Raw genomic sequence first — 27521 nt, 5'->3', positions numbered from 1 at the left:
GTGAGTTTCCTGCCCGTCTGTCCAATGTATTGTTTCTCTCAGTTGCTGCATGGTATTTTATATATCACATTTGTCCTGCTCATTGAGGGTATGGGGCCTTTCATCTTTGGGAGTAGCTGGCGAAGTGTGGCTGTTGGTTTGTGGGCTATCATTATTCCAAGAGGTTGTAGGAGTCTTTGTAGTCAGTTCCGGTATGTTTTTAATATAGGGTAGGGTGGCCAGTGTGTTGGGGCGTACAGTGTCTTCTTGGTGCTGTTTATTTGCCAGGCATCGGCAGATAACACCACGCAGCAAATACGAGAAGCAATGCATAGGACTGACGGGTAGGAAACTCACCACCAGGATACATGAACACCAACTCACAGCAAAACAGCACGTCCAACTCTCCCTCATTTCTATTCTCTCTGTCAAAGAAGGACATCAGTTTAACGGGGACAATGTAACAGTACTAGGACAAGTAAAACAAAGACAAGCGTGAGAATTCCTGGAAGCCTAGTTTTCAGCCATTGGTGCCATAAACAAACATGTTGGAATAGATCCCATCTACATACCAGTATGGAGCAAAACCGGAAACAGAACTACCCACGCTGACAGACCGGAGCATATAAATTCAGAGCGGGACAGAACAACTGCGCTTCAATGGTGGCTACACAGCACTGAAGATGTCACCCAGAAGGGAGATGAAACATTTGCATGAAAACCAGTCAGCTCAGCAAACCAACCAACAACTCCAATATACCAAGAAAACTGGGCAACCAAGAAACTTATAATACTGGGGACTTAAAAGAAATTAGCAGTAGTAGACAAGCAGTAATTGAAATGTGAACTGTAATGAAGATTGATAAAGCTGCTGGACAAAGTAAACAATATGCCAGAATATTGAAGGGAACAGCTACACAGATATTGGGTTCCTAAGCATCAACATAATGAGCTGTTTTGTCCGTGATTCTCCATTGCTACTGTTATGGACCAGACCAAAGCCCCTCAAAACCTGTCAAGGAGATAGCCTGGATGCTATCTTTTTCTTATTTGAAAGGCCAGTGCCAGGTGTTGCATTCCAGATGCAATTCGATTGGTCAAACTATCAGGCTTGAAGCAAAAGACAGTTTAGTCATACACTATATTAAATACAGACAAAATAAAAATGAAAATGAAGAATTGGCTTAACGGCAACTCTATCAAAATACTTAACAAATAATAAACTACTAATTAACTCTTCCAATATAGTAATATGCCATAAGCACACCCTTGGCAAAGGCAATTCAATAAAATACATAGACTCACCTGCAATTCTAGCAGCAGGAAGAGGTCCCAAGCTTTTCACTGTAGCAAAGAGATGTAGCAGATTTCACAATCCCAACTGCTACAGAAAGTTAAACTAAAATCCAGGCTCTGTGGGAGCTTGACCCCGCTCATTCAGGCTGCTTCTAGTGTTCCAACTTTTAAAACAACCCAAACCTCACAAGCTGTTTACTTTGTTGGCTTGAAGCTCTCTACCTCTGTCTCAACCTCTCTTCAAACAAAAAAACTAGGACAAACTACACCTCTTAAAGCCATAATATCATCACACCTCCCCCTTAAAAAATACCCATCAATATGAAAAGATGGCCTCATTTTTAAAACCCTTCAGTTTTACACTATTAATAAACTGTAAAACATATACATTGTTTGCACTCTTAGAGACACTCATTTTTATAGTCCATTTCAGTCCTCTTAAAACCTTAGTATCATCGTACTACCCATCCCTGTATTTGAAAATAATCACTGTCTATTCCACTCCCAAGACCACACACTAAAGACATCCAGGGAGGCTACTGTGTCACCTGATCCCAGACCATGACGAATGGAGTTGAGCTAACCCTGCAGAGGAATGTGACAGTAGCCGAAGGACGACTTCTCCTCTGATGTTCTGCTTCCTGTTCTTAGCATCATGCCACAGCCATGCTGCTGAGAGGACAGTGTGTGGCTGATGGGGACAGAATGTGACAAGAAGCAACTCATTGTCTCAAAGTGCATCTGCACTCTCCTGTTCAGCACACAGACTGCCTTGCACAGGTTGGGTGTGGGTTGGGCAGATTGAGGGGGATAATAGAGTTAGTGCTGGTTGTGAAGAGAAGGTCAGTGCCAAGACCCCTGCACCACTTTTGGTACACAATTGAATCCAGGTGAGGGACAGAGAGAGGTTGGAGGAAAGCCAGAGATGGAATGGGAAGAGAGGAGGGAACGAGGAAAACAAGAGGAGATAGGGCAGAAAATAAAAGGAAGGGAGAGGAGACAGGATGCAAACTTAGAGGGGTAGGGGTTGGGTGGGGATTAAGAAGAGAAGAAAGCAGAGAGGAGGAGAGGAGAATAGAGAAGTGGAGAAGAGCGAGAGAGAAAATTTTTACCATGTTTCATTACTCTCTAATTGTCCAAGTATTAGGAATGTGCTTTTGTAGATAAGTATCTCCAATATTTCGAGAGAAAATTACAGTTGTTCACAGATCTGGAGAATTTAAAATATCTTTAAGACAGCAATTGATGTTCATATGGAAGTTGGAATGATCAATCATTTTGATATCAGCCAATGGATTATTCACAACTGAGAAAGAAGTGAAAAAACATACTGACAATAGGCAACTGGATCCCCAGAATCTAGGCATTTCAGGGCAATTTCCATCTCAAGAATTCAAATCATTTCTGATTTGGATGTTGGGGAATCATTTCAGCAATGCATCAGCATCAACTGAAGGATGAAGCAGATACAATAATGATGTATTTGTGTCAGTCTAGCCACCTGAATTGAAATCTTTAATTCTATTTGCATCACAAGCAATTATGTCCAAAAGCAGTATAATTTATACAAAGTTAATAGCCTCCAATAATACTTATGTTGATCCATTCATCCATTACCTTCATGAGGGAAGATGGAAGGCTACAGTTTAACAGGACAGTTAAAGAATACATTATCACAACTCCTATTAGCAATAAGCACACAGTTGGGCCAGAAAGCCCAGTTCAAGTCCCACCTGTTCCAGACGTGTATCATAATATGTCTGAACAAGTTGATTAAAAAAATCTGCAGCTCAAAATTCCTTGCTCAGACAACCTAAAGCTGGAGACTTTGGCCCTTTGATCCAGATGTTTTTAATCTGATAAATGTAGAATCACTTTAACAAAGTGAACCATCCTAAGGTGTTTCAAAGGTGCATGATCAGAAAAAGAATTGACATTGGGTCAAGCTATTATGACAGGTGACTTGAAAGCTTGGTCAAAGAGGTAGGCATTAAAGAGTGGCTTAAAGGATGAGAGGGAGATAGGCAGGCTTCGGGAGAAAGTTCAGCAGTGTGAAGCCCAGACTGCTGAAAGCACAGTTACCAATGTTGGAGCATTGAAGCTGGGAAATGCAAGAAATCAGAGGAGAGTGTAAAGATCATAGAGGTGTAGGATTGGATGAGGCTGTAAGAGACAGTATAATGTTGAAGCCTAGAGGAATTTGAATAACAGGATGAAAATTGGAAACTGTGAGGCATTGGTAAATGAGGAGCTCACAGGTAGTGGGTGGACAGGCCTTAGTATGTGTTGAGTTAAAAGCAGCAGAGTTTTCAATACAGTTGTATGGAATCAAACAAAATAATTTCCTATCTCTGGAGAAAAACAAATTTACTACAATATGACAGGATTCTTAATCTAGGAAAACAAATTGCACCACATCGCTATGGCGAATTATAAATATACGTAGTCCTCAATTAACCCAAACACACCAGAACCAAATTACCTTTGAATCTATAGGATTAAAATATATGAGCCTGCAGGTTGGCTTCAATATTATGTTATATTTCTTTCATAAAACTGTGCTTTATTCCAGTTTTATGGTGAAGTAACATATTGAATCTTTCTACAGCAATGTGTTAGTAATTCAAAATTCTGGAGGGTGTTTTCCAATGGTGCTGTCAACAGAATGACTTGTGCGGGCATCAGTTGTAAATTAAGTGTGTGACTTAGGGCATCTCTGTCTTTGCATTTTTCAAAACAGTTTCAAAGGCTGGGAATAAATTCTGTCCATGGAACAGCAACAGCTAGAATAGGTAAAATACTTCAGAAAGGAAATGTTGTGTTCAACAACAGATATGCTGAAAGGTCTGGAGGTGAGCCTTTTGGCATGCTTAAGGCTGTATCTCTTTCTGATAGGGAACTAGAAAGGGAGAGAAGGTGAGGAAGTGAAGAAGCAAAAAAGAAAAGAGAGGGAAATATTTGTCTTTCAATAGTGGTTTCACAACCGCTGGACTTCCCAGATGCACTTTAAAGCTAATTAGTTAGTTTATGAACGATAGTCACTACAGCAGTGTAGAAAACATGGCAGCCAGTTAGCACATAGCAAGCTCCCGCAAACAACTAATGAAGTTAATAACTGGATCATCTTTCTTTAGCTGTTGGTTGAAGGTTAAAGATTGGCCAGGAGACCAGGCAAAGTTCTCCTGCTTTTCTTTACATTTAGTGCCATGGGATCCAACTGAGAGAGGAGTTGAGGGGCCACAGTTTAATGTTGCATTCATAATCAACACCAGAAGAGTAAAGAAGTGAATTCATAATGTAGATGAGAAGAGCTTTTTGGAAGAAACCAGGATCATAGAAATGGTGGAGAATATTATAAAGTCAAGGTAACAATAAAATAAGGAATTACCTTTTCATGCTTTAGTTGTTGACTTGTGAACAAGAGGTGCCATGTCAATGCAAGTTGAAGTTGTATTGTTAAAGCAGACTAGAGATAATCCCAACTTCCATTCATGATTAGTGCTGAAATATCAATGCTCAAAATGAACATCAACCGGCAAGTGTAAAGCAGCCAATGATGGAAGACTTGAAACTGGACTCCCTTTCCCCAGAGCCTACACTGTGATCATGCCCCTCCATCCATGGGAAGTGTACATATGGGATAGCAGAAGCATTGACCTCAGCCATGATGCTCTCCAAGGTCAAATAGATGGATGGTTAATGTTTGAGGAATGGGCACTTGAAAGTGTACTGGGGAGCTTTCACTACTTGTTGAACTGATTCCCAGCAAATACCAGCAGCTTCATGAAAGAAGAGAAAAGCAGGATTGAGTGTATTAAAGCTGAACGTTGCTTGTCTCCAAGTATAATATGTTGTTCCCTCTCTCTAGATTTGCATTCATGAATAATTCCACTGCAAAGCAATAATACTATCTTTGACATCAACCGAAACCAGACCCTGCCAAATACACAGCTCAGGCAAAGGAATACTGATTGTATCATCACAGAGAACAAAATGGCTTCCCCATTTTTTTCCCTGTGTGTGTGTGTTATTTAAATTGTATTCCTGGGAGGAAAGAGATTTGTTCAACTATACAAACCTTGTCTACCTTTAGAAGTCCAAAGCATATTTAACGTTAAAAGTCATCCACTGGGAAACATTGATATTGCTCAAATTCAATTCTGCGGCCCAAACTTTCACACAATAATCTCAAAAATTCATTCTGTCGACATAATTGAATGTTTTCTCCCACATATTATCATGGCTGTTTAATTCCCTCCTGGATATCAGGTATAGTGTAGGAACTGGCACCATACGCCATTCAACTCCACATGAGGCTGTAATAAAATCTGACTGTTTCAACATCCAATATTGTAAAAGTCTCTCATTGCTGATGACTTTTGAAAGGTAATTTGGTGAACTGCCTGTGAGGTTGAAGGTTTCTTTGGCACACAATGCAGAACGGAAGTATTCTTGGAGCCTTCTGAACAACATCAAGGAGGTTTAACGGGTTACATCACTTCTTTTTGGTATTTAAGGGATCCAGCAGCACTTAAAAACACATTGCCTTCTTCCATACTTTCTGAAGTCATCTCCATAAACAGCTACTGCAATAAAATTAACCAACTCTTTATTGCACTATAAGGAGCTGGGATACTTTCCATAAGCAGCCCTTAACTCCATCTCAGCTCAGAGAATGACTGCCCGTCACTTATTATGCAACCAATCAGCCTATTATGTTCTCAGTACCTAACAACTCTGGGAAGCCATCAGTGCCAGTGCTATTCATAACCACAAACGTTTGATCGCATCGAATTAATTTTGTTAAACTTTAAAAATGTAATAATATTAGCATTCATCCTTCCTCCATGCTGGCAGCTTTAACCGAGTCCAGCAACTTTTATGCTGTCTGATAGATAAACCAGCCCAGTTCCGCTATCCAACTTGTTCCAAATTTGTGATGTACAATAATATGTTAAACAGATTGACCACAATCACATAGCCATGCCTCAATATATCCAGGATCTGTTTTTTGATTCCTGCAGAGCCTTTATTACAGGGCTACTGATCAAAGGTGTTCCAGAGGCATCATGTGAATCCAGGCCAACATTGCTGTGCAGTACTATGGGAGTGCAGCACTGTCAGTGGTACCTCCCTTTGGATAGAACATTAAACCAAGACCCTTTCTGCTTGTTCTGGTGGAAGATTTTTTTTCAAAGAAGAGCATGGGGCTTCTTTCCCATATGCTGGCCATTATTTACCCCCCAAGTGACATCATTAAATAGAAAATCTGATCATTATCACACTACAGTTTGAAGGAGCTTGCTGTGCATAAATTGGTTGCTCTATTTCCAATGTTACAACAGTGAGTGTACTTCAAAAATATTTGATTGACTGTAACGCGCTTCGGGTAACCTGAGATGATGAAACATCAGCTCAGTCTGTGCTTTGCTATCAACTGGTCTCCATACTCTATCTGTGAAAAGTGAAAGGCAATATTCAGGAAGGAATAACGATCCTGGGATTTGATGGTATCACATCAGTTTAAATCCAAAACAAACAAAATCCACAAACATTTGATCTGCAAGCTCGTTACGCAAGCGGTCCTCAATTCACTTCTCCCTTGGGAGACAATTTTACCTGTTTAAGCACTTTTTTTTAGCAAAAACCCTTTCAGCTGTGCATGTGCCTACAGTCCTCCTTCCGGTAATCTGATCAGGAGTTCTGCACAAAAGCCAAACGGCAGTAAGTTAAGCTTCAGCATGGCAGCCAAATTAGCCAGCTGCTAAAGCATTCTGCACAGTTCCACTGTGGTCATTACAGCAGGGCTACATGATAGCACAGTCTATGTATGACCTCCTACCTGGAATTTGCAGCTGCAATCCACCCTCTTAGCTCGGCTCCTGCTGCAGTAGCGTTTCCACAGGATTCAGGGACCCCCTCAAGCGCCTCAGTCTTTTTGTAACAAGCCCGCCCGACATCATTTTAACTCACAGCTGAAGACAGCAGCTGCAAACAGTAAGTTTCACAACCCCAGGCTTTACAACCAATCAATGATCTTTGAACCATAGTCCTTGCTGTAATGTGCACAATGCAACAGCCAGTTTGTGCACAGCAAACTCCCCAAAACAGCAACGTGATGATGACCAGATAATCTGTTTCCTAGTGATGTTGGTCGAGTGATAAGTATTCGACAGGACACCAGGATCAAATCTTTGTGAATTTGAAACTGTTAGCATCTACCTAAGAGGACAAATGTTAAACAGAAAAGGTGTTATTAAACTTGAAAGGGTTCAGAAAAGATTTACAAGGATGTTGGACAGTTTGAGCTACAAGAAGAGGCTGAATAGGCTCGGGCTGTTTTCCCTGGAGCATCGGAGGCTGGTGGGTAACCTTACAGAGGTTTATAAAATCATGAGTGGCATGGGTAGGGTAAATAGTCAAAGTCTTTTCGCCAGGGTAGGGGAATCCAAACCTAAAGGCCATTTTAATTCAAACTGATTGCACTATGGTTCGCAGATAATATGTTAGCGCACTTTAAAAGATATGCTCATGGTATCATCACTGTATAATAGCATGTGATCTGAGGGTATAAAAGTCTCAGACTCCAACATAACTTGAGCAACTTGAAGCTTGACACCCGATGGAAACACACTCCTCTTTGTAACTGAATAGCCTAATATCACCCCAGCCATTGAAGTGTCTGTCAATCCAATATCCGTATATATCATTGAACTATAATTAGTATCAGTTGAATTTATTAATATTAAGTTGTATCCAGTGCTTATGTTAAGGGAAATAGCACAAACATTGCCGTATCTGGTATAAATACCCTTCTGGAGGCAAAAACACAATCAAGACAGCCTCTTTGTAGCCTCAGTGGCCTGAGCTGAGCACCAAAAATCTAATCCCAAAGTTCTAGGACTGGGTAAGGTTAGCAGTTTCCTTCTCTAAAGGACATCAGTGAACCAGATCGGATTTTCATTGTCATCATTAGACTCTAAATTCCAGACTTTTGATGAATTAGTTTATTAAACTATCGAACTTCCAACAGCATGGAAACAAGAACCTTCAACACTATATTGCCCAGCACCCCATCTGCAGCTGAAATTTTCATTCATGTCTTTGTTTTGACCATTCCAGTGCTCTTCTGGCTGGCTTTCCACTCTCCACAAACATACATTCATCTAACAATGCTGCTACCCTACATCGAATCTGACACCAAGTCCAGATTGGCGGAGTGTAATGAGGTCAGGGAGCCGAATGGTCCTGGATGGAGACCAAACTGAGTACCAGTAAGCAGGATAATGCTGGGTAAATGTCACTTTGTTGATTTCAACCACTCCTTCCATCATGTTGCTTGTTACTGCAAGTAGGCTGATGGGCATTAATAGATCGGGTTGGATTTGCCCTGTTCTTGTAAATTCACATTTATTTGACTTGTTTTACAGTTCTCAGAATTAATGCATAAGCGTATTTAGCTATTAGGTTAAGAACTGTGTTTCAGGTCAACAGCTGTTTTGTGACTACCAGTGGACACTCTGCAACAGAGAGAGGTTTTTAGGGACTGTCTCAGTCAATTATAGCATGTTTAAGATTGCATTCCTTTCCTCCCACCCAACCATTCCCACTTTTTCTCATTAAGATTGTAACATGAACTGGAGTGAGATCTGTTCTTAGCCCTGGTCAGGTAATCAAAAACCCATAAAGGGGTTAATAATCTAAATAATCAATCAACGTGTAACTGAATAGTTATCAAACCTAATCAACTTTTAAATATCTGACTTTCGTCTTGTTAAACTGCCCCTTCATGTAGAATGGATTTTACGGCTTTCAGACTTTGAAATTTATCAAAAACACATGCTGTGTAACTTTTTTTACGAAAAGAGACTGATTTCAAAACCAGAAGTTCTACTTTTGTGCCAAAACTGGGATCTTTCAGCATTTCTAGAAAACTTGGACTAAACATGAAAAAAAAAAGCAGTGTGGATCTCACCAATTCCTGGAAAAGCAATCACCGTCACTCCTATTGATTTCACTGTACTGGCACAGGTGCTTCAGAAGATTAATGAACGCTGACATGTAACAAGTGAGTGAGCTTTCTGTTTTTAACACATTCATGACTAAAGACGCCATTTTGTACCATTCCCATTGTACATCCCAGTGCCATCTGAGTGTTAGTCTCTGAAATTTACTCTCTGATTGTCTCCATCTCTCTCCCTTCTCTTCACCCACTCCTTAAACCCAATACCTCTCGACCAAGTTTTCATTGAGGTTCTCTAATATCTCATGGCGTGCTGTCAAATCATTTCTCCAGTTACCTTCCAGTGAACCATCCTGGCTGGCACTATATCAACGCAATTGTTGTTGCAAATCAGCTTTCTTTTTTAAGAGCAGTGTGAAGTGCATGTGGAGCCAACTCCTCTTCCAAAATTGTTATAACTGGTATACATGTCAGTGCAGTTTGTCGTTTTCCCTTCTTCACTGTGACACTGCTTCAAACAGCAGCAGGCCTTCAGTATATTGAGGTTTGGCAATCTGTAACTTTCCCAAGTGTTTTTCATAGAGTCAAGGAGATATACAGCATGGACGCGCAGAACTAGCTAATGAGGCATTTTTTGTTGTCTTGCTGCCACTCTGTTTCTACCTGCAAAGTAAGTGATTGTGGAATGAAAATTTCAGAGTCATGGGAAGGGCAACTTCTCCCTAAAGGGATACTCATTCAAGATTTTGGGTGGGCAAGTATATCTCCTGCCAGGATTCAAATGGTGGCTCCAGTACTATTTGCCAACGGAGTTCAAATGACACAGCCAGGATCTCCAAGTTATTGCCCTTCCTGCTTGTATCACCACTTTGAAGTAGCTTCACTATTGCAATGTAGGAAACTGTGTGCACAGCAAGATCTCTTGAACAACAATAAGAGGATGACGTCATAGTCATTGTTTTAGCGATGCTGATTGGGACATAAGTATTGGGAAGGATGGCAAGGAGACAGTCCCACCCTACATTTTACTTGGAATAAGGGATCTTTTGCAGGCAAGATCTTGTTTTAAAATCTCACCTCAAAGACTGCACCTACAACAGCACAGCACTCCCCCAGTATTGCACTATTTCACAGGCTGAAACTGTGCCATTTTATGGAGCTGCCCTTAGTTGTGTTGAGCTTTATAAATACATATTACCTTATAGTTGGCAAAACTCTCACTGCTGTCACCACAGTATAATACTGGATATGAGCTGGGATACCTTGGATAGGTTTGCTGCCACCAATTTGTCTTGGCGCATTTGGCCCATTTTGCTGGTGCCATGTGGGAAAGGATGCCCCATGATATCTCAGGCAGTAGACTCAATCTTGTCGAACAATAGACATATTTATTGCATATTACTTAATAGCTGGTGACCTTACACTGAAGATACACAATTGTCTCTTGTGAGCCATCCAGCTCAGTATCAGCACAAGTTTATGTTGCAGTCAGTAAAACATTCTCACGCGGTATTGGTAGCAGGCAGAGAACCAGAAGCAAAATTGATTAAGACACGGGCTAGCTCCTCCCTTATACCCTGATGCATAGAACTTATTTTATTAAATAGTTAATAATAGTTAGTTAAATCTTTCACTACTTACTGTCTTATGGGCCTATTTTTGGTTCTTGAAAATCTGGATTCTCACCAGTGTTTCATTGTGCATCTATCAGCAAAGTTGCAAGTTAAGCTTAGTCTAGGCCTTTAGAAGTGCCAAAAGACAGTACCTCTAACAGAGAAATACTCCTTGGTACGGCGCTGATTTGAGTTTGGATGAACTGCTAAGTCTCTGGAGTCAGGGGTGGGGGGAGGGGATTGACAATCAGATCTGTAACTTAACCTGTGACAGAGGTGAACGAGTGTCATTTTTCAGATGAGATGTTACATTAAGACTCCACTGTTCACAAAGGTGAAAGAAAAAGTTTCCTCACACATTTTAGAGAACAGCAATAGAGTTCATCCAGTCTTTCAGCCATTTAATTTCTTTCTTACTGCATTGAAACAGTTTCTATAGTCGTTTATCTCATTCTCAAAATAGTTTCATTGCAGCATTTATACTTACCTGAGATGGCAGATGAGGTTTCTGTTAATGTCCTAACCTGGAAGGAAAATTGCCTTTCACTTGAACCTTTAAAATGCTGAGGTTTTTAATAAGCTCAACTAGTGAAAAGTTAATCAGCCATACACAGCACTACTGGGACTTATCAACCAACCTAATTCACCCATAAAAGTTTAGGAGAAAAATCACAAAGTTCAGATTGTGTTTTTGTTCATTAATTTTCTCAAAGTATTTTCCATCTGTGCTGTCTTCGGTAGGCACTGAGTCCAACGTGTAACCAGAACTCATTCTCTGTTCTCAGCTCAGTTCAAAATTTCTGTACCTGAGATATAAGAATCCGAGGGGCACAAAATTTGACCAGGTAAGAGCCCGCATTTTTAGTGTGAAAAATTCCATGGCCAATCTGGAATGGGTTTTGCCAAACATCATATTGATGAGGTTGTTAGCTCCACACAAGGAGTAGTAATTGGAGTACAGCCAATTCATGATATTAATCAGCATTCAATGCTGACTTCAAGGGCTCTTCTGGTGCAGTGGTATTGTGCCTACATCTGGGCCAGAAGACCTGGTTCAAGACCTACTTGCTCTAGAAGTGTGCCATAACATTTCTAAGCAGGTTGATTAAAAATATCTTTAATGCTAATTTGACTCCACATCTTGAAGTGCGACACTCTAATGCTGTCTTGCACATGTTCACATGGAAATTACATTCAGCACCAAATGGGGCCCATCCACCTGAGCTATATAATGGGATTTTCAACCACTTACAAATAAGTTTGTTTTCCTTAACTGACTGTTGCTATGATTGTACATGTGTTTGGTGCTTTCTAGAGCTCTTTAAAGTTGCTGAAGTCTGCAGAGAGTGATGTGACAGGTCGACAATGTCCTAATGCTTCAGTCAAGATATATTCCCAAGGAGGAGAAAGGTAGGGTAAACAAATCCAGAGCTTTCTGGATGATGAAAGGGATAGAGATTAAGATACAGCAGGAAAAGAATGCTCATGAGAGATGACAACAAGAGAGCTTGGAGTGCGGGTTCAAAGTTCCCTGAAAGTGGAGTTGCATGTAGACAGTGAAGAAGGCATTTATTGGTCAGTGCATTGAGTGTGGGAGTTGGGAGGTCATGTTGCAGCTGTACAAGACATTGGCTAGGCCACTTTTGGAATACTGTATTCAGTTTTAGACTCCCTGCTGTGGGAAGAATATTGTGAAACTTGAAAGGGTTCAGGAAAGATTTACAAGGATGTTGCCAAGATTTGGAGGGTTTGAGCTACAGGGAGAGGCTGAATAGGCTGGGGCTATTTTCTCTGGAGCATCGGAAGCTGAGGGGTGACCTTACAGAAGTTTATAAAATCATGAAGGCATGGGTAGGGTGAATAGTCAAGGTCTTTTCCACAGGGTAGGGGAGTCAAAACTAGAGCGCACAGGTTTAAGGTGAAAGGAGAAAGATTTAAAAGGGACCTAAACGTCAACTTTTTCATGCAGACTTTGGTGTGCGTATGGAATGAGCTGCCAGAGGAGGTGATGGTGGCTGGTACAATTATGACATTTAAAAGGCAGCTGGATGGGTATATGAGTAGGAAGGGTTTAGAGGGATATGGGCTAAATGCTAGCAATTGGGACTAGATTAATTTAGGATATCTGGTCAGCATGGATGAATTGGACCGAAGGGTCTGTTTCCATGTTGTGTATCCCATGACTCTTTAACTTCAAGGTTTTTGCACAAACTAGTTGCTCACAGACGTAGGCACACTAACCTCTTGGCAACCCTCTCGGGCCCTAACATGATCTGGAGAATGAAGAAAGGTACAGCCTGAGTGGGACGAGTTGCTAGAACAGGGAGGAAGAGAAGAATGAGGAGCAGAAGGGCTCTCTGGAGGACACCATATCACCCAAGGTATTCAGGGAGCAATCTGCCTACCTCAGTCTCCATAAGGAACAATACATGAGGTGTCTGCATTTCAGTACAAACATCCTCATGAATCTGGCCGTGGTGAACCCACAGCTGCCACCCCAAAGGGTGGGAGCCGATGATGATTGTGCAAAGATTCTGTTCATTCCACATTCTGCTGCTGTGTGACTGCAGGCAGCAAACTGTGTAGGTAAAAGCCTGGTATCCCAGCAGAGTTCCTGATATTTTCACTCTGTGTCATCTACATCGTATCCATTAAGCCAGAGCAAAGGGGAGCCATAAGGTAGCCAGGGATATTTCACAGACAATGGGGCTCAGAACGCTGCACGCATTCACAGGATGTGGGCATCACAGGCAGGATCAGCATTTATTGTCCATTCCTAATGGCCCTTGAGGAGGTGATGGTGAACTGTCTTTTTGAACCGATGTCGTTCCTGTGCACACCATGATGCTGTCAGTAAAGGATCCAAGATTTTGACTCAGGAAGCATGAAGGAACAGCAGCATATTTCCAAGTCAGGACGGAGTGTGGTTTGGAGGACAACTTGCAACTTGGGATGTTCCAATGTTTCTGCTGCTTTGAGATGGTAGAAGGTTTATAAGGTGCTGTCAAAGAAACCTTTGAGATAGTGCAGTGTGTTTCTGCTGCCACTGCAAATCAATGCTGGAGGCAGCGAGTATTGAAAGTGTTAGATGAAGTACCAACCAAGGTGTTAGATGGAGTACTGACCAACTATTTAATAAAATAAGTTCCATGCATCAGGATAGAGGGGTTGTCCCTGGGAGGAGCTAGCTAATCAATTCTGCTTCTGGTTCTCTGTTTGTTACCAATACCATATGAGAGTGTTGTTGGAGCTGCCCTCATCCAGGCCAGTGGCAAGTATCCCATCATACTCCTGACCTGTGTCTTATAGATGTTGAACAGGATTTGTGGAATCAGGAGGTGAGTTACTCAGTGTAGAATTTCTAGCCTCCAACCCGCTCTTGTTGCCGTAGTATTTATGAGGCCGATTCAGCTCAGTGTCCAATCTGGGCTGGTTGGCAGAGAGGCAATAAGAAGCACCCTGCCTCAGTGACAGGAGCTGGAGGACAAATATTGTCATCATAAGAGAGGCTTTGTACTTCAGGAGTCACTGCATCACCTCCAGCACCTTAAGAAAAAATAAATCCTGGTAATCTCTGAGAGTGTATAAGTTCCTTCAAATTTTGGGTCTGACGTCAAGGTGTCAACAGTCTAAGCTTCTGCTGCCCACACTGGCGGGATCCTCTGTTTGTGCTACATTGGAAGCTGAAAAATTAGGCCTGCATCATAGTGGATCCGAAGTATGTTAATAGAGTTGGCCATCACTTCCGCTCTGGAAAGGTTAGAATCCAGACTCCATCAAAACCTTGAATAAAGTTGGTTCTAGATTCCTCCATATTTCTTGACATTGCACACAGCCTTCCTAAGAACATTGTCAATGCACTTGGTATTTCATTGTGCATATGTATCAGCATTGTCCAGTAGCCTACCTCATAAAAATGCATATCCAGGTTCGGTGCAACAGAACTCATGTGTGACCTTACCCTCAAGCAGTCTGCAACCTGCTTAAACCTCATTATCTATCCTGGCTAGAGGTCACTCAGTACCTCAAAAAGGTGCACATCCAACCTCTTAGGCACCTAGATTACGTGTTAGTGTCTGAGCTGATGGCTGCGGATATGAAATTGCCTTACAGCAATTTTTCAAAGTGGGTCTTCTTACTCTACCACCAGTGTTGGCACAAGCAGCAATTCTCATGTAACTGAAAGGTGAAAAACATGAAGGTTAGATTCTGTTCATAGGTGTAGGAATGATAACAAGCTCATACCATCTACAGCTTGTAGTTGGAAGTGATCATAGAATAAAGGAAAATAAGAATATCATAATCTTTGGTTTCAGTCCTGCCACTGGTCAGGACATCACCAATAACTGCTTTCCCACCAGTTACCTCCTGCCACTGTGTCCTGTAAGAGAGAGGGAAGAATGTCAGCGAGTGTTGTATAATCTGTTTGCGTGATGTGACTCCTTTTTGCAGATTGTAGCATGTGGTTGTGGGATAGAAGCAGTGTTAAGTAAGTGAGGGTGAGGTGCAGCGTTTAGGGGTTTGAATGCTAGATATGATTCATGATTGATAGAGGTTGTTGGCAGTGGGAGTTTGGAACATTGAGCAGTCTAAGAAGTGAGTGGAGCATTGGTGAATACGTGGGAATTCAACAATATATTTAGTGGCCATGGCCATTTGGTTTGATTTTTGGTATTGATCTCCACAGCAATCCAGTCCCAATGCATTTGAATGTTTGTCTTGAGGGCCTCCTACTATCTGTAAATACAGGACATCTCTCCTCTAGCGCATCTCCTCCACCTGCAGTGCAACGTCTGGGGACCTTGGACCACATTCTATTTAGGCTGTGCCAATATTTTGTTCTTCCCATAAAAGAGGGACCTGTTTGAGGACTTCCCTCTAAGGTGCAGGCCAATTTTGAAAGAGGTGCAGGGCAGCCTGAAGAAGTGCAAGGTCATTTTAATTGGTGCACAACTTTCACAATTTTGGAACCCTTATGGGGTCATGTTGTCATGCAACAGCTCATGCTGGTTTCCAGCAAAAATCAGGATATTGAGCATGAAGTTAGTTCTATGTCCAAATTCCATAAATGTATTGATTTACATTTTGGAATACAATTTTGCTTATGCATGTGTGTACATCTGTATATGTGATTATCTGTAAATATGTTTAAATGCACAGTGCTTCCCCTGAGCTAAAATGTAATTTAACCCTTTGTTCTCCAGTTACAGGTGAATTCAATTCAAGTTCTTGTGGATTCCCACCTTTTGTTTTAAGATTGGAAGCATTTCTCCAACACTGACATCAAATGCAGTATTCACGATCAGTTGCAAAAAGCAAGATTTAGCCTTAATGTCACTTGCAAAGTTAAGAGCCAAGAATGTATACAGTCTTTGGTTTTTGGCTGAGCCCTCATCTGTCAAAGTGATAGGCAAATACATCAAATTTAACAATTCCTAATGGATCATTTCTGATTTCTTATACACATCAGAAGGTAGAGAGACTCTGCCAATGAGTGTCCTCCTCAAGCAGATGCACTAGAAACGTAGTAGATGCAGTGTAATGGGTAAGGCAATTATTTAGCCTATGGGAACATAGGAGGAAGAGGAGGAAGCTATTCAGCCCCTTCCTACTCAATCATTCTAGATCATGGCTAATTATGTCCCTTACACGCTATTCCCATATCCCTTCATGTCATCGTTAATAACATCCCCATATACTGGAAAAATGCAAGAAGATTGACTCTGATGTGTGGAACCCTGGCAGAATTGATATTTTTATTACTCAACTGAAGCAAACTGCAAGTCTTTTGGATGGATAATCAAACTGTACCTCAGTACGTCTGCTTGGGAGTTATAATACACCCTATTGCTCAAATCAAAGAAGAGCAGGGAAAGTTATCCCTTGATCAATGTTCCCACAAGAGGTGATTTTGCTGATTTACCTCATTGCTATTTGCGGAATCTTGCGGTTTGCAAACTCGTGTTTCCTGAAGCTGCAACAACAACTTATTCCAGAAGTACCTATTTGGCTGTAAAATGCTTTGGCACATTAATAGATGCTTTTGAAATGGATTTTATATTCTTTGACTAAAATGTAGGAAAGTTTGGGCTAAGGTTGCTACAAGAGGCAAATGATTGCAAATTTTTATGTTTTTCTAGGTATTCTTCACAAGTTCTTTGGGGTTTCTTTTGACTGAGAGCAACCCAATGTTTTATATTCTTACTGATTAACCAGGAACATGGGCCTCTTTGGTGCTTTTGGTTAGCACAGAGACTGGATGGCTATGGGTTCAATTTGTACACTGGTTAATGTAATCATGAAGGCTCCATCTTCTCAAACCCTTCCTTTGTTGAGGTGGATGACCATTAGGTAGGTTATACCCAGCACCACTTGTCTCTTTCCAATAACGTGAACAGCCGATAATCTACTGGGAATATGGTGTCTTTTACTTTCAATCCAGTAGGTGGTGTTACTAACTCTTCTATGTTCACTTCGAAGACATTACTTGTTACATCTCTGTTTCGGTACAGTGTGGTTTTAGCAAGTACTTTTAACAAGTATTTTCCTTGATGATGATATGTGACTTTTGCTGCAGCCTTACAGTAATTCTTTCTTTTGCTCATCCATAAGTCATGCAGTTTATTCTGGGCTCTCTGCCAGGTTTTCCACCAAATAGTTGAGTCTTCTTTCATTGACATGTACTTAACACCTCCTCTGTGTACTTTGGCTTCTGTCTTCTAAAACACATTCTCACATTTCTACATCACCAGCACAGATTACCAGCATGCACAAAATCTATGTGGAAAACAGGCATTTTCAATGCACTCAGCGATTTTCCATAAGATTTCCATACGTAACCATCGCGTTAACAAGCTGACATTTATACAGCTCATTAGCTGCCATTAAGAAAACACAGGGCAGGATACTTTCCCAAGGCTTTAGGACCATGGTGGAAGGAAGGGCCAAATGGGGCTGTGGTTACTAGGAGCCGTCTAATGGACCAATTTTCGAGAGACGGCCTCGACCTCCATGTGTGCCATTGTATGAAGGATGGTGAGCAGGGTCCTAACACTGTAGGCCCAGAAGGGGCTTCAATATGGATGCACGGTCAATGGTGCATGAATAAATATTTTACAATGTGGGAAGAGGCAGCTCCTTGGATTGGAGAAGAACCTTTTGAGTTGGATTGTCGGGGCCCATTTCCTTCATGGCCAAGACCCTGCTCCTCCAGATTGCACGCAGACCACCCCCCGTGGAGCTAATGGCCTCTCCATTTTGGCCGGGTCCATTCTGTTTCTGTAAAAAGCTGGATTGGCGTTAGAATCAGTTACAATTGGAATCTGAGTCATATCAATTAGCTGTCCATGTCTGTGGTGCACACCACCAATGCCTTTCCCTGGGCATCTGGGTAAGTTCCCTGGCAGCAGGAAAGGCTTCATCCTGACCAGGCTCCCTACTCTTTATCTGATGACCCAAACTCTCCCACACTGGCCTCCAAGCCCACCACCACAGAGCTGGGAAAAGTCAGCCCCTAGGAACTGGAGTGAGCCATTGAGATCCTCAAGCTGTTCCGTCACTCAATTAGATCGTGGCTAATCTCCACCTTAATTCCATCCAAAAACCAAAGGGAAAACAAAGGATAATTATCCAATGCTTTTGATGAGCAGAGAACATGAGGATGTTTGTTGAAAGTGTGATGAAGGTGAAGCATCAGGAAACTCATTGCAAGCCAAGAGTTGGTTACATAGGATTACATGGAATGCAGAGAACAGGATTTGGAGCAAATGCAGAGACAGCATTTATGCTCCATACAAATCTTCTCTCTCCACTCTTCATCTAAGCCAACCAGTCGTCCATAACCTCCTTTCTCTTCTGTTTAACTAGCTTCCTTTTAATCGCATCTATGCTATTTGCCGCAAATAGTCTAGCGTCCTGAGACGACATTCATTTGATACATTGCAAAATCAAGCTACTTGCAATTCTTCACCTCCACTTATTTTCGGATAATTTCTCAGAACAGCCTCTCGGCTCCTTTCTCTTCTAGGAGAATACTACACTCTATCAAAACTGCAACTTACTACATGAGATGGAGCTCGATGGATTACAGATGAGTGGAACCAAGGGCAGACAGCTGTGTCAAACAGATAAAATGTGTTAATGAAGGCAGTCCTTCAAACAGCTGTTTTCTGTCAACTTACACGTTTTACAAATCTGACCCAAAATGCATAAAATATAAACTTTCTGCACAAAGGCCTGGTCATAATCATTTAACCAGGAAACATCAGCAATAATATCCCCTGATGGATTAAGAGATAAATGGTGTGGAACTGAGCATGAGGTCATGGGTTCAAACTGCAGACCCTGCCTAATTTGATCTTTAGAAATGATTGGAGCTGCATTTTGTGGCATCTCTTCCATTTGAGGGAGAGCAATAAATTGCCTATGGAGAACCCTCACTGGTTGATTTGAATATCAGTGCTTTGGCTGGGAAACAAAAGATCAGGGTCTGAAATAAAGTCTTCAACAGTCAAACAGCTCTTCAATCTGGAATAGAATAGTGGGAGGGGCTTCACAGCTTTGTTACATACAAGCAATCAACCTGATTTGTCTACATTTGAATAATGCCTTCAAAAATACAGCCCTCAAATAAGGCCATAAGACCATAAGAAATAGGAACAGGAGTAGGCTGTTTGGCCCCTCGAGCTTGCTCCACCATTCAGTAGGATCATGGCTAATCCAATACTCCCTATGTCCACTTTCGTGCCTTTTCCCCATAACTCTTGATTTGCCATTGATCAAAAGATTACCTATCTCAGCCTTAAATCAACACAAGGACTCTGCCCCCACAGCTCCCAGTGGCAAGGAATTTCAAAGACTCATAACCCTCTGAGAGAAGAAATTCCTCCTTAACTCAGTTTCAACTGGCTCCCCTTTATTCTTAATCTATGTCCTCTGGTCCTGGACACTCCCATTAGGGGAAACATCCTCTCAGCATTTACCCTGTCAAGCTCTTCAAGAGTCCTATGTTTCAATGAGATCACCTCTCATTCTTCTACACCCTAGTGAGTGGACTCACAATCTATTTAGCCTTTGCTCAGATAATCTCTCCATGCTAGGGATCATCCTAGCGAACTTTTACTGAACTACCTCCAATAAAATTATAGCTTGCCTTAAATAAGGGGACCAAACCTTTTCACTGTACTCCAGATGTGGTCTCATCAGTACCTTGTACAGTTGCTGTAAGACTTCCCGACTCTTATATTCTAACTCGTTTGAAATAAGGGCCAGTGCAGGGTTTGGCAGGATGAGGTGGGAAGGGAAGCCTTATAATGGAATCCAGATTTAAGGGGATGGGGTATGTAGCATGGATCGGGCAGTGGGGGAGAGCAAGGAGAATCCAGGTGGGCTACAGAGCTTATGGACTTGTTGCCCCCAGTGTGAAATGGGTCACCGCCTTCCCGATTTTCCCATCCCAGGCCTGACAAAGAGGACCTATTGGCATTTCCAGGTTATCACTGACCTCCTACTGTAAAGCCTTAATTTGGAGGTCTGGGTGGAAGTGGCTTTTAAATATAAGTCTCAGTTAAAGTGACAGCACGTATATAACCACAGGCAGGTCAGGGACAGCTGGGAAGGTGGCAAGAAGGCTGTGTGAGCTTTCCTTCCTGTAAACCTGTCGGTGGGAGACCGTAAAACTCTACCCAAAGTTATCTACTTCATCAGAAATTGCTGGAGAAACTTAGCAAATCTGGCAGCATCTGTGCAGAGAAAGCGGAGCCAATGATTCAGAAAGGTCACCAGACTTGAAACGTTAACTCCGTTCTTCTCTCTCGACATATGCTGCCCGACCTGCTGAGTTTCTCTAGAAATTTCTGTTTGTGCTTCAGATCTTCAGCATCCACAGTTCTTTGCTTGATTTTAGTTATCTATTTCATGATTGTGTTGATGTCTGTGGGACCTGCCATGTGTGAGTTGACTGTTGTCAGCCTTCATTGGGAGCAAAGTGCTTTGAGATGTCCTGGAGATGTGCAACATGCCATGTAAATGCAGCATTCTTTCTTTCTTTCTTTCTCTCTCTCTTTCTTTCTCTCTTTCTCTTTTTCTTTCTTTTTCTCTCTTTCTCTCTTTCTTCCTCTCTCTCTTTCTTGATTGAATGTTAGGACTATCCACTGAGCTGCCTTTGACCTTTACTGAACTTGGCCAAGGAATACATGATGCAATTGCTGGGTTTAACAAGGAAACATGATCCATTCTGCAGTCTGTTTAACCCAGCCCCCGAAGATTCTTGCTTTTTCCCCTTTCTCTATTTCATGGGAAATATATATTTCAGCCGAGGCACCAACTGTTGAAAGCTTCCTTCCCCTGGAATTCACATATCCTGTCCTGCAGCTCATGGACCTGGATTTAAATTGAGCTTGGGAAGATTAAATGAGGGTCTCCTTTTCCTGATTGTTTATGGTCTTGTGGTCTCCCAGCCGCAGTTCTCTCTGATGGCTGTTAAGGTTCTTTTAAAAAAAAGCTGTCTGAGCTCAACTGATCCCCTGATGATGCAGAACACTGAAGTTCATCCACAACTGGCAATGATTGACACTAATGTATCCAAGATGACTGACCATCACACTCAAAGAAAATACTTCACTGAGATGTCTGTGTTACTTTCCGTCACAACTCAGAAGTTTGTCAGAAATGTAGTATCAGAAATTCCAGGGCAGGGGACAGCTATTTATTCCAAAGTGCCCCATTGTCACAACAATGTGGGGAGCGCCGATTGCTTCTACTCCTTTTTAACCCCCTTTCTGTCAGTCACAAAAAAACATTTTTTATAGCATGGAATTATCACACTTGAATGAAACTTATTTAGCCAGATCTATAATGAAGAACAGCCAACTCAATTGTTTTCTTGAATGGAGGAGGGGTGGGTTTTATTGCCTATTAAACCTAGAAAAACAAGAGACCCCACATTATCATAGATACACACAATACAGGAAATAAGCTTTAAAAGGTGGGGCAGGGGAAGAAAGTGTCTATACAGACAATCCATGCTTTGTGTTTGCCCCCAGTAGGATACACCAATGTGTATGTTATCTCCTGTAACATAAGACACTAAATGTAGATATTGTGGTGTTGAAGAATCCAACAGGCAACTGTCGTGCACAAAATAACATACCTCAGGCACATCAGTGTTTCAGCCTGTATTATGCTTTAGGCTACAACAGAGGAGGACACATCTAGTAGAATGTCACGCCTCGAGTGATCCATAAGATGGAATCTGAGACCTTTATACCCTCAAGTCGTATGTTATGATAGCAATGATGTAATGAACATGTTTGTTAAAGGCATACCGACACATTGACCATGAGACGTAGCAGTCTAGTGCATTGCTTTTAGAGTCCTTGAGTTGCAAGAGTAAAAACTATATCCCTAAGGCTTAGCTATTTTCCTGTTTCCTTAGGAGTGGTGAAGCTTGCAAATAAACTTGATTTCTCAATGAACAGTGATTTTCCAATTTGCTTTCTCACTGATGTTGTTTTCTGAAAGAGAACGTGGGAAAGAATAGCTTTCAGTATCCTTGCTGTTATCAGTCCATGTTTTTCACTCAATGACTGCTATTGATATACGACTTTTAGATTCTGGTGCCTGTATCATTGCCTCATTTCAATGGCTGTAGGCAAGCTTTCATCTTTTAATGTGTGTAGTCACCTTGCAGGTGAGAGTAAACCAAGAGATGCAAATTTCTCGATGCCTCACTGAGTTTCAGTGTCTCTTCTGATGGGTGTCAGTGAGCTCAGTTACTAGAGTGTGATGAGAAATAAAGCTGACAGTATTCAATCCCCATGCCAGCTTTGATAGTTCATGGAAATCTTCCTCCTTAACATGCTCCATATTTGTAAAGTGATTACCCTCAAGCTATACATAACCTTTTTTTCCTTTTATTCATTCATGGAATGTGGGTTTAAGAGGTGACCTTATTCAAAATTATGAACATTTTTTACAAGGTAAGGAAGGCTGGTTATTCTGTTTCCACTAGATGGTATGTCAGTAACTAGGGGGCGCATTTTCAAGAGGGTCAGGAAGAGAGCTAGGAATGAGATGAAGAGAAACTTCATTACTTTAGAGAGTTGCTAGGGTTTGGAATGTGCTGCTTGGAAGAGTGGTGGAGGCAAATTCCATAGGAGGTTTCAAAAGAAAGCTGGATATATATTTGAAAGTGATAAAGTGAGAGGGCTATGGAAATAGGGCTGGAGAATGGGACAAGCTGGGTAGCTCTTTCAGGAGTCAGTACAGACATGATAGGTCGAAAGGCCTCCTTCTGTATTATAAAATTCTATGTGTCTATCACTGACTAGGTCAGCATTTATTACACATCCCTAACCACAGTTAACAACCAACCACATTGCGATGAGGTCAGACAGGGTAAGGAGGGCAAATTTTCTTCACTAAAGGGCATAACAATTAATAGTGGTTATGTGGTCATCCTTAGACTAACTTTTTATTGAATTCAAATTTCACCATCTGCCATGGTGGAATTCAAACCCATGTCCTCAGAACATTAGCCTGGGGTACTGGATTACAAGCCCAGTGACATCTCCACTATGCCATGGCCTGTTTCTCTTTTTATTGGAGTGAGATGCCTAAGTTCCTCTGGCTCCTTACCTACAGATGTAATTCCAATACAGCCAGTTTCATATTTTTCATGTGGTTTGCCTGGGGCTTGCCATTTTAAATAAGAAATGTCCTAAAAAAAATTGTTAGTTCATGAAAGTCTCAGGAATTAAAATCAAATGCTACAAGTTGAATGGTCTATTTTTACTACAATTGTAACAACCACAATAAATCCCCGAACATTCACTTCTTGGACTCAGAGCATTGTGCATTCAAATCCCTACTCGTAAGACTTGAGATCCTAAAATTTGCTTGATAGAGCACCCGTGTTTTGGGTATGACTCAGACGACCTACATGTGACTCCAGAACCAGAGCAATGTGGTTGACTCTTAACTGCTCTCTGGGTTATTAGGGATGGGCAATAAATGCTGCCTGGCCAGCGACACCCTCATCCCATGAATGAATAAAGACAAAAAAACTATGAAAGTCCCAACATCATGGGCAGTCTATGGATTTCTGAATAGAAGTAAAGGATAAACTGTAAGGAGCATTTACCCACCCCGAAAGCACAAAATCTCATGCTTTGCAATTAATCAGATTGTCTGAAGTTCCTTCTCTGAGATAGGCTTGCTTCTGAAACAACCGGAGCCTTTGTGACAACCACACTTTGAAACCAGCTTAAAGATTGCCTGCAATAGGGAAGGGAAGCAATAAAAATGAAGACAAGCACCCCAAATTCTCCACACCACACATCAAATTCCCCTCCCACAATCCCCTTACCTATCCCAAATCTGGACCACAAGCTCTGGCCCTCTCCAGTAGTTAGCAACATTTTCCCTCCGTCCCCAGCCCTCTCCTCTCACTCCGATCTCCTTTCCTGAACCTGACAATCCCTCCGGAACATCTTTTCCAGAAACCCCCCATCAAACACAGAGGGTGGCACGGTGGCCAGCACTGCTGCCTCACAGCACTAGGGAGACAGGATCAATTCTAGCCTCGAACAACTAACTGTGAGGAGTTTGCAACTTCCTCCCTTATGTCTGTGTGAGTCTCCTCCAGGTGCTCCAATTTCCTCCCACAGTCCAAAGCTATGCAGGTTGGGTGGATTGGCCATGCTACATTACCCATTGTTTCTAGGGATGTGCAGGCTAGGTGGATTAGCCATGGGAAATGCAGGGTTGCAGGGATGCGGAATGTGTAGGTCTGGGTGGGAGGGTCAGTGTGGACTCAATGGGCCGAATGATTTCCTTCTGCTCTGCAGGGATTGTATGAAACAGGGCAGTTTATAATGGGGAACAAAGAAGTAAACAAACTACATACTTTGGTTCTGTGCTCACATAGGAGGATAAAAAAAAGGACCAGAAATGTTGGGGAAATACAGGGTTTAGTGAGGCGAGGGACTGAAAGATATCTGTATTAGTAGGGAAATGGTGTTGAGGAAATTGGTAGGATTGAAGGTGATAAATCCTGATAATCTACATCTCAGAGTACTGAAGGAAGTGGCCCAAGAAACTATGAATGCATTGGTGGTCATTCTCCAAGATTCTATAGACTCTGGAACAGTTCCTGCAGATTGGAAGGCACCTAATGCAATCCCCCTATTTAACAAGGGAGGCTGAGAGAAAACAGGGAATTACAGACCAGTCAGCCTGACCTCTATAGTAGGGAAAACGCTAGGGTGCATTATAAAAGAATTAATAACTGAGCATTTGGAAAACAGTAGCATGAACAGACAGAATCAGTATGGATTTATGGAAGACAAATCTACTAGCAAAGCTTTGCGGAACACCTACACTCGGTTTGTGACAAACGACTGCACCTCCCAGTCGCGAACCATTTCAACTCCCCCTCCCACTCCTTGGACGACATGTCCATCCTGGGCCTCCTGCAGTGCGACAACAATGCCACCCGAAGGTTGCAGGAACAGCATCTCATATCTAGCTTGGGAACCCTGCAGCCCAATGGTATCAATGTGGACTTCACAAGCTTCAAAATCTCCCCTCCCCCAACCGCATTCCAAAACCAGCCCAGCTCGTCCCCACGTCCCTAACCTGTCCTTCCTCCCACCTATCCCCTCCTCCCACCTCAAGCTCCACCCCCATCTCCTACCTACCAGCCTCATCCCGCCCCCTTGTCCTGTCCGTCCTCCCTGGACTGACCTATCCCCTCCCATACTCCCCACCTACACTCACCTTTACTGGCTCCATCCCCGCCTCTTTGACCTGTCTGTCTCCTCTCCACCTATCTTCTCCTTTATCCATCTTCTATCCGCCTCCCTCTCTCTCCCTATTTATTTCAGAATCACTTTCCCCTCCCCCATTTCTGAAGAAGAGTCTAGACCCGAAACATCAGCCTCCCTGCTCCTCTGATGCTGCTTGGCCTGCTGTGTTCATCCAGCTCTACACCTTGTTATCTCAGATTCTCCAGCATCGGCAGTTCCTACTATCCCTGTAACAGACTGTTGAGTTGGATGATCAGCCATGATCATAATGAATGGTGCAGCAGGCTCAAGGAATCAAGTAGTCTGATCCTTCTCCTATTTTCTATGTTTCTAACATGCTATCTCACCCCACTCACCCCCGTTTTCAGATGTGACATTAAACAGAGGCTCCAACTACTTATGAAGACAAACATACAAAATAAATCCCACATTATGAAGAAGGGCATATAGCTCTCTCTCCTCGTCAATATTCATTCTCCAAACAATGCCACTGAGCTAACTTAGCTGTTGAATCATCTTGTTGACATTAATGGGCCCTGATGTGCAGAAACTGGCCACAGTGGAGTAGTAACTCACTCAGAGATAGTAAGAACGGCTGGTGCTGGAGTCAGAGGTAACACAGTGTGGAGCTGGAGGAACACAGCAGGCCAGGCAGCATCAGCATACTTTCCTGCTCCTCTTTCCTACACTTCACAGGTACTTCAGTATAAATAAGATACATTGAAACATCCTGAGGATAAAGGCACCATGTAAAAGCAAGTCCTTCTTACTGTAAATGAGATGCGATTAGATTTCGGGACTGTATAGAAAGCTGTCGTTGACCTGTACTAAACCTAGCCAGGAAATATTTGATGGGACTTTTGGGTTTAACAAGAAAGGATGACCAATTCTGCCATCTGTTAATCTCACTTTCTTCCTATATTTTTTTCAACCTTAAATGCACCCTTGTTACTGATTTACTTGCTAAAATGTACTTCTCTCAAAATCATTACAATTCTTGAGACGAGAAGACCTGCAGAATACAGACATGTATTTTTTTTTTAATTGTAATGAGGAATTGAAAAGAAGTTCACCAGTTCTAACAAGCAGCTCACAACAAATCTGTACCTTTATGTCGCAGCACTTACTTGATAGAGTAACACCCTCAGTTCTGGGTTAGAAGGGTCTGGATTGAAATTATTTGTGAGTATTCAGATGCATAAGTGAGACTGACAATCCAGCAAGGGAACTGAGGGACTGCAGCTTTGTCAGATATGCTGTTCGTCAGTGACAGCTTAACAACACTCATGTGTTTATGGAAAGAATGATGCCAGGTAACTCTTTCAAAAAGACAGGGTGTTCTTCTGCTGTCCAAGAGAATATCCCTTTCTCAACCATCACCACCCAGAACCAGAATTACAGGCAAAGTTGCCATAGTCTTCGGTGAGGGGAGAGGTTAAGAAAGAGAGTCCCTAACACTAACTTCAATTGGAGCTAGCATTGAACCTATGCTCTCAGCACCACTCTACACAGTACCAGCAGTACAGCCAACTGAGCTAACTGATTCACCCCAGCTAAAACCCAGTAACTATTGTGTCATCACAATTATGAGTTGTGTTCACTCACCAGCCCATACTCACTCACCAAAATTGACTCCAGTTTAATCAACGCTTTGATTTTATAATTTTCAATCCTCCTTTTCAAACTCTTTCAAAGCCTCAAATACTCTTTATCTTTGTAATTTCCAGCCCCATGACCTTCTTAGATAGGTGAATGCTTCACATTCCTGCCTATGGGACAACCCTGATTTTAATCATTCCATCATCAATGACAATGCTGAGGCTGTTCCTGGAAATTTCTCCCTGAATTTTTCCATCTCTTGAC

The sequence above is a fragment of the Rhincodon typus genome, chromosome 21, assembly GCF_021869965.1.
Source record: "Rhincodon typus isolate 14 chromosome 21, sRhiTyp1.1, whole genome shotgun sequence".
NCBI classification, from domain to species: Eukaryota; Metazoa; Chordata; class Chondrichthyes; order Orectolobiformes; family Rhincodontidae; genus Rhincodon; species Rhincodon typus.
This window is presented reverse-complemented; position numbering follows the sequence as displayed.